This window comes from Podarcis liolepis (genome assembly GCF_965112155.1).
Source record: "Podarcis liolepis genome assembly, chromosome: 2".
Classification (NCBI taxonomy): Eukaryota; Metazoa; Chordata; class Lepidosauria; order Squamata; family Lacertidae; genus Podarcis; species Podarcis liolepis.
The window spans coordinates 49395586-49405350 of record NC_139555.1 but is presented as its reverse complement, the minus strand read 5'-3'; the positions used below and the strand labels follow the sequence as shown (position 1 = coordinate 49405350).

Here is a 9765-nt window from a genome sequence, read left to right as displayed (position 1 = left end):
ATTAGAAGCCTGCAGGAATAAAAAAAAAGAAGTAGGTACCAGAGGTTTGACAGGGAGGGGGTGTCTCTGATCTCAGCTGGAAGGGAGTTCCATAAAATTGGGCCCACAATACTGAAGAACAGCTCCAATGGATAAGAGCAAGCTTTTGAGCACTAGAGCTGTGTCCTGGCATACTATATGTAACTGGTAAAAGGCATTCATAGCCAAAGAGGCTAGCTGAGCCTCCAGTTACAAAGATGGACCCAGGAGCATCACCAAAGTCCAAATCTATTCTTTAATATGGAGTGCAATCACTTCTAGGACAGGCAACTGGCCAATCTTATGGACCATGGGAACAAGCAACCCACAGCTCAACTTACGGGTCTTCATCCAATTCACCACTGAGACCAGATAATGGTCCAGATCATGCACAGCCTCTCCTGACTCAGAAGTTATGAAGAAGTAGAGCTGCATGTCACATCAGTGTACTGATGACACTTTGCCTCCAAACTCTGCCTCCAAACTCTGAATGGCCCTACCCAGTATAGCTGCTAAACAACATTGGAGACAAGACTGTACCCTATGATACACCATAGTACAAAGCTAATGGAGCCAAAACACATTCTCCCTATGCTGCACCATGGACATGATCCTGTAGGTAGGAACAGAACCACTTTAGAACAGTGCCTCCAATACCCATTCCACAGAACTGGTTAATGAGGTTACCATACATATAAAAGACTAAGCAGGACACAGGTCACTCACTCTGCTATGGTTAAAACCTTTCTCAGCAAACCAAGTCAGGGAACATGTAAGTTTTTATGTAGTGCTGAAAAAGATGTCAGTGAAGGTGCCAGATTGACCTCATGTGAGAAAGCATTCCACTAATGGGGGGCCAGAACTTAAAAGACCCTTGTCACAATCCTCTGAGCCTCTCTCAAAGTAGGGACCCAGAGGAAGCCTCAGATTCAGATCCAAGGGGCTGGATAAATTCATATCAAAGTTAGCCATCTCTCTGTAGTGACAAGGTTTGGCATGAGGGTGCTTTCAAACAAAAGATCACATTCATGAGAAAACTATATCACCTTTTGAATTGTTTCCCCCCTGTATTATTTCTAAAGTCAGTTGTCTTCAAAAGACTTCAGCAATATCTTTGTATCCTAAACGAAAAGTAATTTATTATTATTTTTCTTTTCAGCAGCCATTCTAAATATTCCAGTGTTGTCTGTACAGTATTACTGCATTACTGCACATTCCAAAATATATTAGCAAGTTTCCATACCTAGTACCTATTTTATCATTTCTAAAATACAGATTTCTACTCACATTTGGAACTTGTCATTTCAGTCTCAAAAGCACAATGCAGCAAAAAGGAGAAAAGATTGAATCTGCTGCTCATTACTGAATAGAACTGAAAGGCTTTGAAATAGGCTTCCCAGACACATATGGGAGAGATGCCTTCCTTTACATTCTAGTAGGCAATTAGTTTTAGATTAGCTGAAATGGGCTACCTTCCCCTCTCAATGAGCTTTTGAAATGCTAAACATAATCTTACTAACATCCCAATTTGCAGCTATAATCTCTGAACAGGAACACTTAAGAAACTTATTGGCTAGAGAGGTAAAAATGACAGAAACCTTACAAAGTTTGTTTGCATAGAAAAGGATCAATCACAAAACAACAATTTTGTGCTTTATATGCCATTTAACAGCTGATGTAAGGCCATGGACACAGTTTAGAAGTGGAACATACAAAGGAGCATATCACATTGTTCAGAGACAATTCTACGATCTTTTTTCTCCACACCACAGATCCCATCCCCAAGATGGCTTGTACACCATTGGCAAGTATGGGAAAACTGAGGAGAAAAATTGTGAGCTTTGCAATGTTGTGTAGCTTTTGCAGAGTACTCTGTAGGAAACAGGAATCAGATAACTAGTTAAAAGTTGCTGATCCACTTTCCTTGACTGTTTTCAGCTTGTTGGCATCTACTCAACCTACCCAGTTGTGGAGTTGCTGATGACTAACCAAAACCAGAATAGGGTCCTCCACACACACACAAAAAGTGGCCAGGAGAATGAGTGTTTCTTTTCAGCTATTCTACACTGCTTTGTTGGGGGCAGGAGAGCTGTACTGCGTTATGCTTTAATTTGGTTACATGTAGAGATGGATGGATAAGTCAATATATCAAGTTTGTGCCATGTTTACACGCCGCTTTTGCAAGTCTTTTCCACCACATTTCCAGAATACACACAGTTTATTTTTTTAATTCATGTAGAAAATGCAGATTTTTGAATGTTGTTTCCCTATTAATACACAACTGTAAACATATTTTATCTCAAAGACACATTACTAGTGTTTTGCCATCCAACAACTGTGTGGCACAATTGCAATTCAACAGTAGTCACTGTGGGCTTCCCTTCTACTGCAAATAGCACTCCAGATCTGGAATGCAGGGGACAAATAGTTAAGAGCCCATCACCCATACAATCCTGACTTGAGAGGTCCTGCAACAGTTTGTTTTTTTAAAAAATAATAATTTAAAAACATTCATGCAATACCAGTTCTATGAATGTCATGTTTTTGTCCTTAAATGAACTCTTACTACATTTTGTCCTTAAATGAACTCTTACTACTACAACACTGCAAGCATATATAGGAGCAAAATTGTGTGTGAACACATGTATATACATTCTAAGCCAAGTTAAACTCATCTTAAATAAATTTTCTTAGTCAAATTCCCAGGCTTATCTATATGAATCCTACATTAAAATCATGTCTGTTTTTATGAAGGGTGAACAATGAAGGGGAGGAGGGTGACACACTATTTAAGCACAAGCAGTCTTTAAATAGTCATGATATATATGCAGAGCTGAGAAGTCTGCACAAGGCATCTGAATGATGTTTTCAGATACCGTTGCAATAATGTTAAAAAAAAATTAAGTTAAAAAAAACAACCATCCACATTCCTACCAATAGAACAAATGTTCAAAATGGACCTTCTGTTTTAAGCAAAGTCAAAACATACACTTCTCTGTTTCACTCACATTTGTGATGAGGTGACAGGTGAGGACTTGTTCCAATGGTCTATTTAAGCAGACAGGCAAACATTCCATTAATCTGATGTGCTATGCTTCCCGTTCAACAGAAACCACCTGGTGATTTTTTTTAATCACCATCAAGTATTGCTGTAGCAACTACCTTATGGAGTTCCCTCCCTTTCTGTCAGGGACAGTCAAGAGTCTGAAGGGTAGGCAGAGTGGGCAGGGTGAAGGGGGGCAGAAGCTTGATCCAGGGAAAGGGGCCGGTGATTTGTGGGGTTCTGTGCCACCTGTGAGGCAGAGGGAAGACGAAGAAGCTGGGCAGTCATAGACAGAAGTGGCGGAGGCGAAGGAAGTGTTGCAGGAAGACACAGAAGTGGAAGAGAGAGTTGGGTTGTTAGAATCTCCTCTGTCCCCTATTTCCAAGGATGAGGAGGGAGTTAAAGTGACTGGAGAAGCTGGAGCTCCTATGCAGGAGAAATCACTGTTGCTTGCACACACCACATCAGAAGAGGGAGTTTAAACCTGCTGCCGGAGGCATGTTCATGCTGTTGCTCCAACTATCCAGGTCGAAGCACAGGTCTGAAGAAGAATATGCCTAGCTGGGTATTTAACAGCAGTGGCATATTTGATTCTTGCATCTTAGGAGCTGCTGTAATTGAAGGCTTTGCAAATAAGTAACCAAACTTCCAATTGTGTGTCCTCATTTTGGGGCTGGGTGTTGTTGGGACACTTTTAGTACTGCAGGCACCTACTGAAGACCACCATTCTCTGTCAACAAATCTTTGTGATCCTTCCCAGTCTGCATCAGTATGGAAATTGTTTTTTAAGATGTCTTAAACATTTTTATTTTATTTTATTAATTAATGTTTGCCACCCTAGGCTCCATTGGGAGGAAGGGTGGGATTTACATTAAATTTTATAAGAAAAAGCCGCTGCCCATCAGAGTAGGTGAGACTGAGCTCAGTGTCCTAGTGGTCTCATTCAGGACAATATCAGTTTGTATTTTCAATACTTTATACTAGGGTTGCAATTAATTTAGTTTCACTTATATGTTTCCATTATATTTTGACAGCCAACGTATGAAAAATCATGTGATCAATTAAGTCTGTTGAAAGTTTCCTCTTTAAAAGGGGGGGCAGATGGTGTTCTTTGTTAGCAAACTGCAGGATAATAGCAAAGATCAAAAAAGTCTGAGACAGTTCGAAATCACACATGACTGGTGCACATAAAAAAAGAAAAGCTGCCTGATGCTGAATTCATCCTGATCCAGCCATGATTGCAGTGCTACGGCAATATAACAGACTGCTAGCAGTCCTCCTCTGTGAAATTGTTCCCCGTGTCTTGCAATTCCTTCCTGGTGATTCTACCTTAACTTTCCTTTTATAGTGAATTGCCATCTGTTTAAACTGCTTCAGCGGGAACTTCCAACTCAGTCTTCTCTCTGCTTAAAATTGATTAGGATAAATTTTTAGGCCGCTTCATGCATGAAAACAAATGCTGGTTGATCAAAGAACAGCTGGAAACCATAGCAAAAAAGATGCACCTTATCATCTCATACCACACCTAGAACCCCAAAAGGGAATCAAATTAGTTTTCTCGCAAAATATGGGAAGAAAATAAGCACAGAAAATCAGTTAATAAAACTAATGCATATCCCGTTTGCCGATAATGAAAGGAAGCTAAGGAGCTAATTGGCTTCACATTATATATAACAGAATGAAGAGCTTTCTGCTTCTCTTATGTGAGAAGAAAAGTAAATTTAGAATAACTAGGCTTTTTAGATCAAGAATTAGTAACCTGTGGCCCTACACATGTTGTTGGACTACAGCTTCCATTCTCCTGACCATTGAAAGGCCACAGGTTCTCTCTGCCTGCATTAGACAAATGGTGTCATGATAATGAGAAGTCTGTCATTTCCTCATCAAACACTGAATTGCAGCAATCTTGATGTTTAAATCAGTCACTAGGACACAACACAAGAAAATATACAATAAATCCAGCCTACAAAGTTAAACTAAAAAAAGTACGGTAAGTTGGATAAGAATAAAAGATGCAGAATACTTCAAAATAAATTGACTTGTCTATTCAGGTCAAAGCTTGATCAAAAAGAAAAATGATGGGCAACTGACAATTGGATACTCAAGCTTTGGAATATGTCCAAAAAGTGTAGTTCACTGCATATAATTATTGGAAAATAAAACCTGCTACACTAACTCATATACCATTGTGATTGGTACCACCTATACATAGCAATTTCATGGTTATGAGTGTATGGGGTGTTAGAGGAGGGGTAGTACCTCTGGTGGAGGAATGTCAGGCTCTTTCTGGGGTAGGTTGTCCTTTTTTGGTACCCACTGCACTCAGCTCTCACCTGTGGCTTCTAGAAGCTGTCAGCATGTGACAGCGACCACACCCCAGGAACGGTTTCGACTGGCTGGCTAAACCAGGTGAGGGTAGCCAATGGGTCTCAAACCCTCAGTGAGTTAGGGACTTCAATTGTATATGAAGACAGGTTCTGGTGTATGTAGAATTGTAGATGTGTAGGGCTCTTTACATGAAACCAGAAACACTCTTTTTCAGGCTTCCTAGTTGACTGAAGAGAACCCTACATTCAAGGGCTCTTTTCCATTCCATTTGTTGAGAAACAACTCCATATAACATTTTTCAGAAGCTTCTGAGCTCCTTTGTAAAGTCAGGGTTTCAAATTACAGAATTACACTGGGCTTTGGCTCCACCCTGAGGTAATATTCTGAAAACACCTAAGGCCAGTAAGGGGAAGACGGAGCTGAGGGTGCAGAGGGGAGAGGGAAGAAAAACATGGGGGTAATAATAGATAAGAAGATGGAAGAGAAGATCTTAGAAGAAAAGTTGTGCATTTAGTAGAACCTGAGAAAAAGGCTGCATTCTCAGGCTAAAAGAGGAAATGAAACTGGGATCTACCTAGAAGAGGTAGAGGAGGAGTTAAAGACCTAAAATTGTATTTACTGCTTCCTGTCTTCTCAGGTGGAATAAGCCATTCTCTCTCCTGTGCTTTTTCACCCCAAATGAGAATAGCAGGTGCATAAACAGATTATCACTACAATTTTTCTGTTACTATGTCATTCACCAACATAAAGGTAAAGGGGCCCCTGACCATTAGGTCCAGTCGTGGCCGACTCTGGGGTTGTGGTGCTCATCTCGCTTTATTGGCCGGGGGAGCTGGCGTACAGCTTCCGGGTCATGTGGCCAGCATGACTAAGCCACTTCTGGCAAACCAGAGCAGCGGTACCTATTTATCTTCTTGCACTTTGACGTGCTTTCGAACTGCTAGGTTGGCAGGAGCAGGGACCGAGCAACAGGAGCTCACCCCATCGCGGGGATTTGAACCACTGACTTTCTGATCGGCAAGTCCTAGGCTCTGTGGTTTAACCCACAGCGCCACCAACCTGATTAAATACAAAGATCAGAATGCAGCAAATAATCCTTCCAGGTGACATTTCAGCTCTCCATTCTACATCTCCACCCCGTCACAGCAAGATCAAGATGGGGGAAAGTTAAGAAAGCAGATTGAACTCAAACTCTTAAAATGGATACTAACCTCAACTGTATTTAATTACAAGTTTATTTTGCACCACTATACTTATGAAAGTAAAGTAGATTCCCCAGACAACACACATTGGAAACTTCTGGATTTGTAGAAGTTTAGACTTTTAGCCCATGCACTATACAAACTTTTACAAACACATTGAGAAGAAACCTTGCACTATGTTAAGGGCTTTTAGGGTGCACAGCTCCAATTTTTTATTTTGGTCACCTGTCCTCCAATTTAATATTTACTGTGTAAAGAGTTTACTTATGAAATAAGGATCTCATTGAAATAGTTAACCTTTCTTCCACTGCCAGCCAACAAAATGTGATCACAACCAGCAGTCAAACCAGTTCTCTTTTCTCTTATACATATGCAGCCTGTTATTACATGCATTTCAATGACATTTTATGTACGTTTCAAATGCAACACATTTTTAGCAAAATATAAGAAACATTACACTTGCTTACTCTCATACAAACAGATTTTTCCTCTGGAATTCCATGCTATCAATCCCATCAATCCCACCTAGGGGTGGGATCTGTACACTAACTGATAAGCAGGATGGACTGAACTTTGCTTTGAGAAAAATACGAAAGGAGTATAAATAGCCTCCAGCCAAGTTTCTTTCTCCAGCACAGAATGCCAATTCTTAGCTTTGTACCAAGGTAATGAGGGATGCTCAAGTCCTCCAGATCTTCCTTGTCCACACAAGCGCACTGCCAAAAATATCATTAGTTTAAATTGGCAGAAATAAAAGTATTTATCCAACAAATGCCAGTATGAGTATACCTGGCAGTTCTTAAATAGTCCGGCACTATTCAGTCTTCTTCACTGAAGCATGCTCCCAAACAGAATGTTATCCATGAAACATCTTAATCCAGGGGCCGGCAAGGTTTACCTTGCCTGGGCCAGTTCACTCCAGCAGATTTCCCTCAGTGGCCCAGATTGTGCATGCACATGAGTGCATGCGCCCGGGATTTCCGGGGTCTACGTCTGCGCAGATGTGATTTCTGGCATCTGTGCCTGCACAAACGTGTTTTTCGGTGTCTGTGCATGCACAGACATGATTTCTGGTGCTGTGGAAGCAAGTCCCCGCACCACGCTGCGCCGGTTTAGCACAGCGTGAGGGGACTCGCTGAACAGGCGGCTCGGTTCAGGGGCGGCTTGTGGGCTGGTTAAACAACCCCCGTGGGCGGCTTGTGGCCCATGGGCCTTAGGTTGCCTACCCCTGATCTAATCTGCTTGAAAGCCAAACAGCAATACTCTCCAAAAAAATAGCATATGAAAAGATTGTTCATTTATAATTGTATCTCTATTCTCACACAAAGGATCACTTCCTGAGATGACCTGCTCTAAGTGAACCTTCCAGATTGCTCAAAACTTTTAGCTGACTGCTGTATGTGGCAGGTATTTATTTTGCAGCAGCCTATCCTATTACAGTACAGTGGTGCCTTGCAAGACGAAATTAATCCGTTCCGCGAGTTTTGTCGTCTTGCGATTTTTTTCGTCTTGCAAAGCACGGTGTCGGAAAAGTTTTGGAAAAGCTTCAAAAATCACCAAAGTCTTCAAAAACCTCAAAAAAGGCTACCACACCGCGTGCTATGAGTTGCTCCTCAAAGTCAAGTCGCAACTGTATTAATGGTTTTAAGAAAAAGGAAATAAACTTGCAAGACGTTTCCGTCTTGCGAAGCAAGCCCATAGGGAAAATCGTCTTGCGAAGCAACTCAAAAAACCAAAAACCCTTTCGTCTAGCGAGTTTTCCGTCTTGCGAGGCATTCGTCTTGCGAGGTACCACTGTACATGGGTTTTAAAAGCAAAGGTAGCATTTTTTTTCTTCCAATTGAAAGCATTCTTGAAAAATTGTCCTATAATGTGTTACCAATGTTCAAAATGAAACCCATTAATTGTAAGGTGCAAAATCGCTGGTTGGGCACTGGAGACTGCATACACACCGTAAATTTAAAGCATATTATTTTCCCAAAGAATCCTGGGAACTGTAGTTTGTTAAGGGTGCTGAGAATTATAGCTCTGTAAGGGTTCCTGGGATGCCTTAAATGTATGGTGCGTACAAAACACTGTTCATGCACATGCATAGGCATGCATGCACATTCAGAAAATTACACGTCACTCAGAGATTTAACTTAGATCATCTTGGTAGCTGGTTCAAAGCTGAAAAATGGAATCTCTAACAACCCCCCGCAAAAAATCGCAACAATATAAAACAATTCCACAAATCCCCACACCGCTATGCAAGATAAGGATGAAATAGGAGAAGCTTTAAAACAAGAACCATCTCTGGTTTGCATAACCAGATTATGCAAAACAGTTGCAAGTCAGGCTCCATTTCTCCCATGCTAGCATTTGTCACAGTCTTTAAGGTCATTTCTTGGGGAGGAGATGGGAGAAGAGATAAAATCACAGCCAGCTATCCCCAGTTGTATCCCATAAGGTTCTCCACATCAGAAGCACCTACTACATTAGATGCCTCATCTAGGTCAAACTAAGCTGCTCATTAAAATAGCAACTGGTGAGAAGAAGTATTCACAGTTTAAAAACTGAATTCACAGCAATGCTGCAGATACATCTTGCAACTGGTATTAATGTATAACACCCTTTCTTCCGGCTTTTCTCCACTGGATATTTTTTTAGAAGCACTCATACCCTCAATATATAAAAAAAGAAACACACACACTCACACCATTTTCAGCAATGGCTGTTCTACATATTTTGATTTCTGTAGGGAATATCTGTGTTCACTGATGCTTCAGCAGCAAACACATGAATGTGGTCACACATTTATATATTACACCCATATTTTAACTTTGCTGTGGGAAACACTAGTGTTTCCCTGAAATAAAGCTGGTCAAATCTTGGGAATGTGCTGAGGTGTTGCTGGTTTGACTGCTATGTGAAATACCCACCCCACTTCTCCTACAGTGCCCTGTGAGCATGATTTTTAATCAGAATGTTATAGGCTAGTATTAGCAGTGTTGCTTAGGCAGCCATGGGGTGGGAGCAGGTAAGTACTTCTGCGCCAACATCAGCAAGTCATCACTCCTGAGAAAGCAGACCCTCTGAAAGTGACGGTGTTCCCATAGAACTCTTCCAGCATTAGAGAACACATGCACAAGTTCAAAGCAAGATGTGGGGTGCATGGAATCAAAACAATTATCA

The 9765-nt window shown here is 41.1% G+C and overlaps 1 protein-coding gene across 4 annotated transcripts in view; it reads right to left on the bottom strand.

Annotated features, from left to right (window-relative positions):
* KCNIP1 (potassium voltage-gated channel interacting protein 1) overlaps positions 1-9765 on the bottom strand; it is a 565439-nt gene that overhangs the window by 468594 nt on the left and 87080 nt on the right. The gene's annotated exons all lie outside the window — the stretch shown is intronic.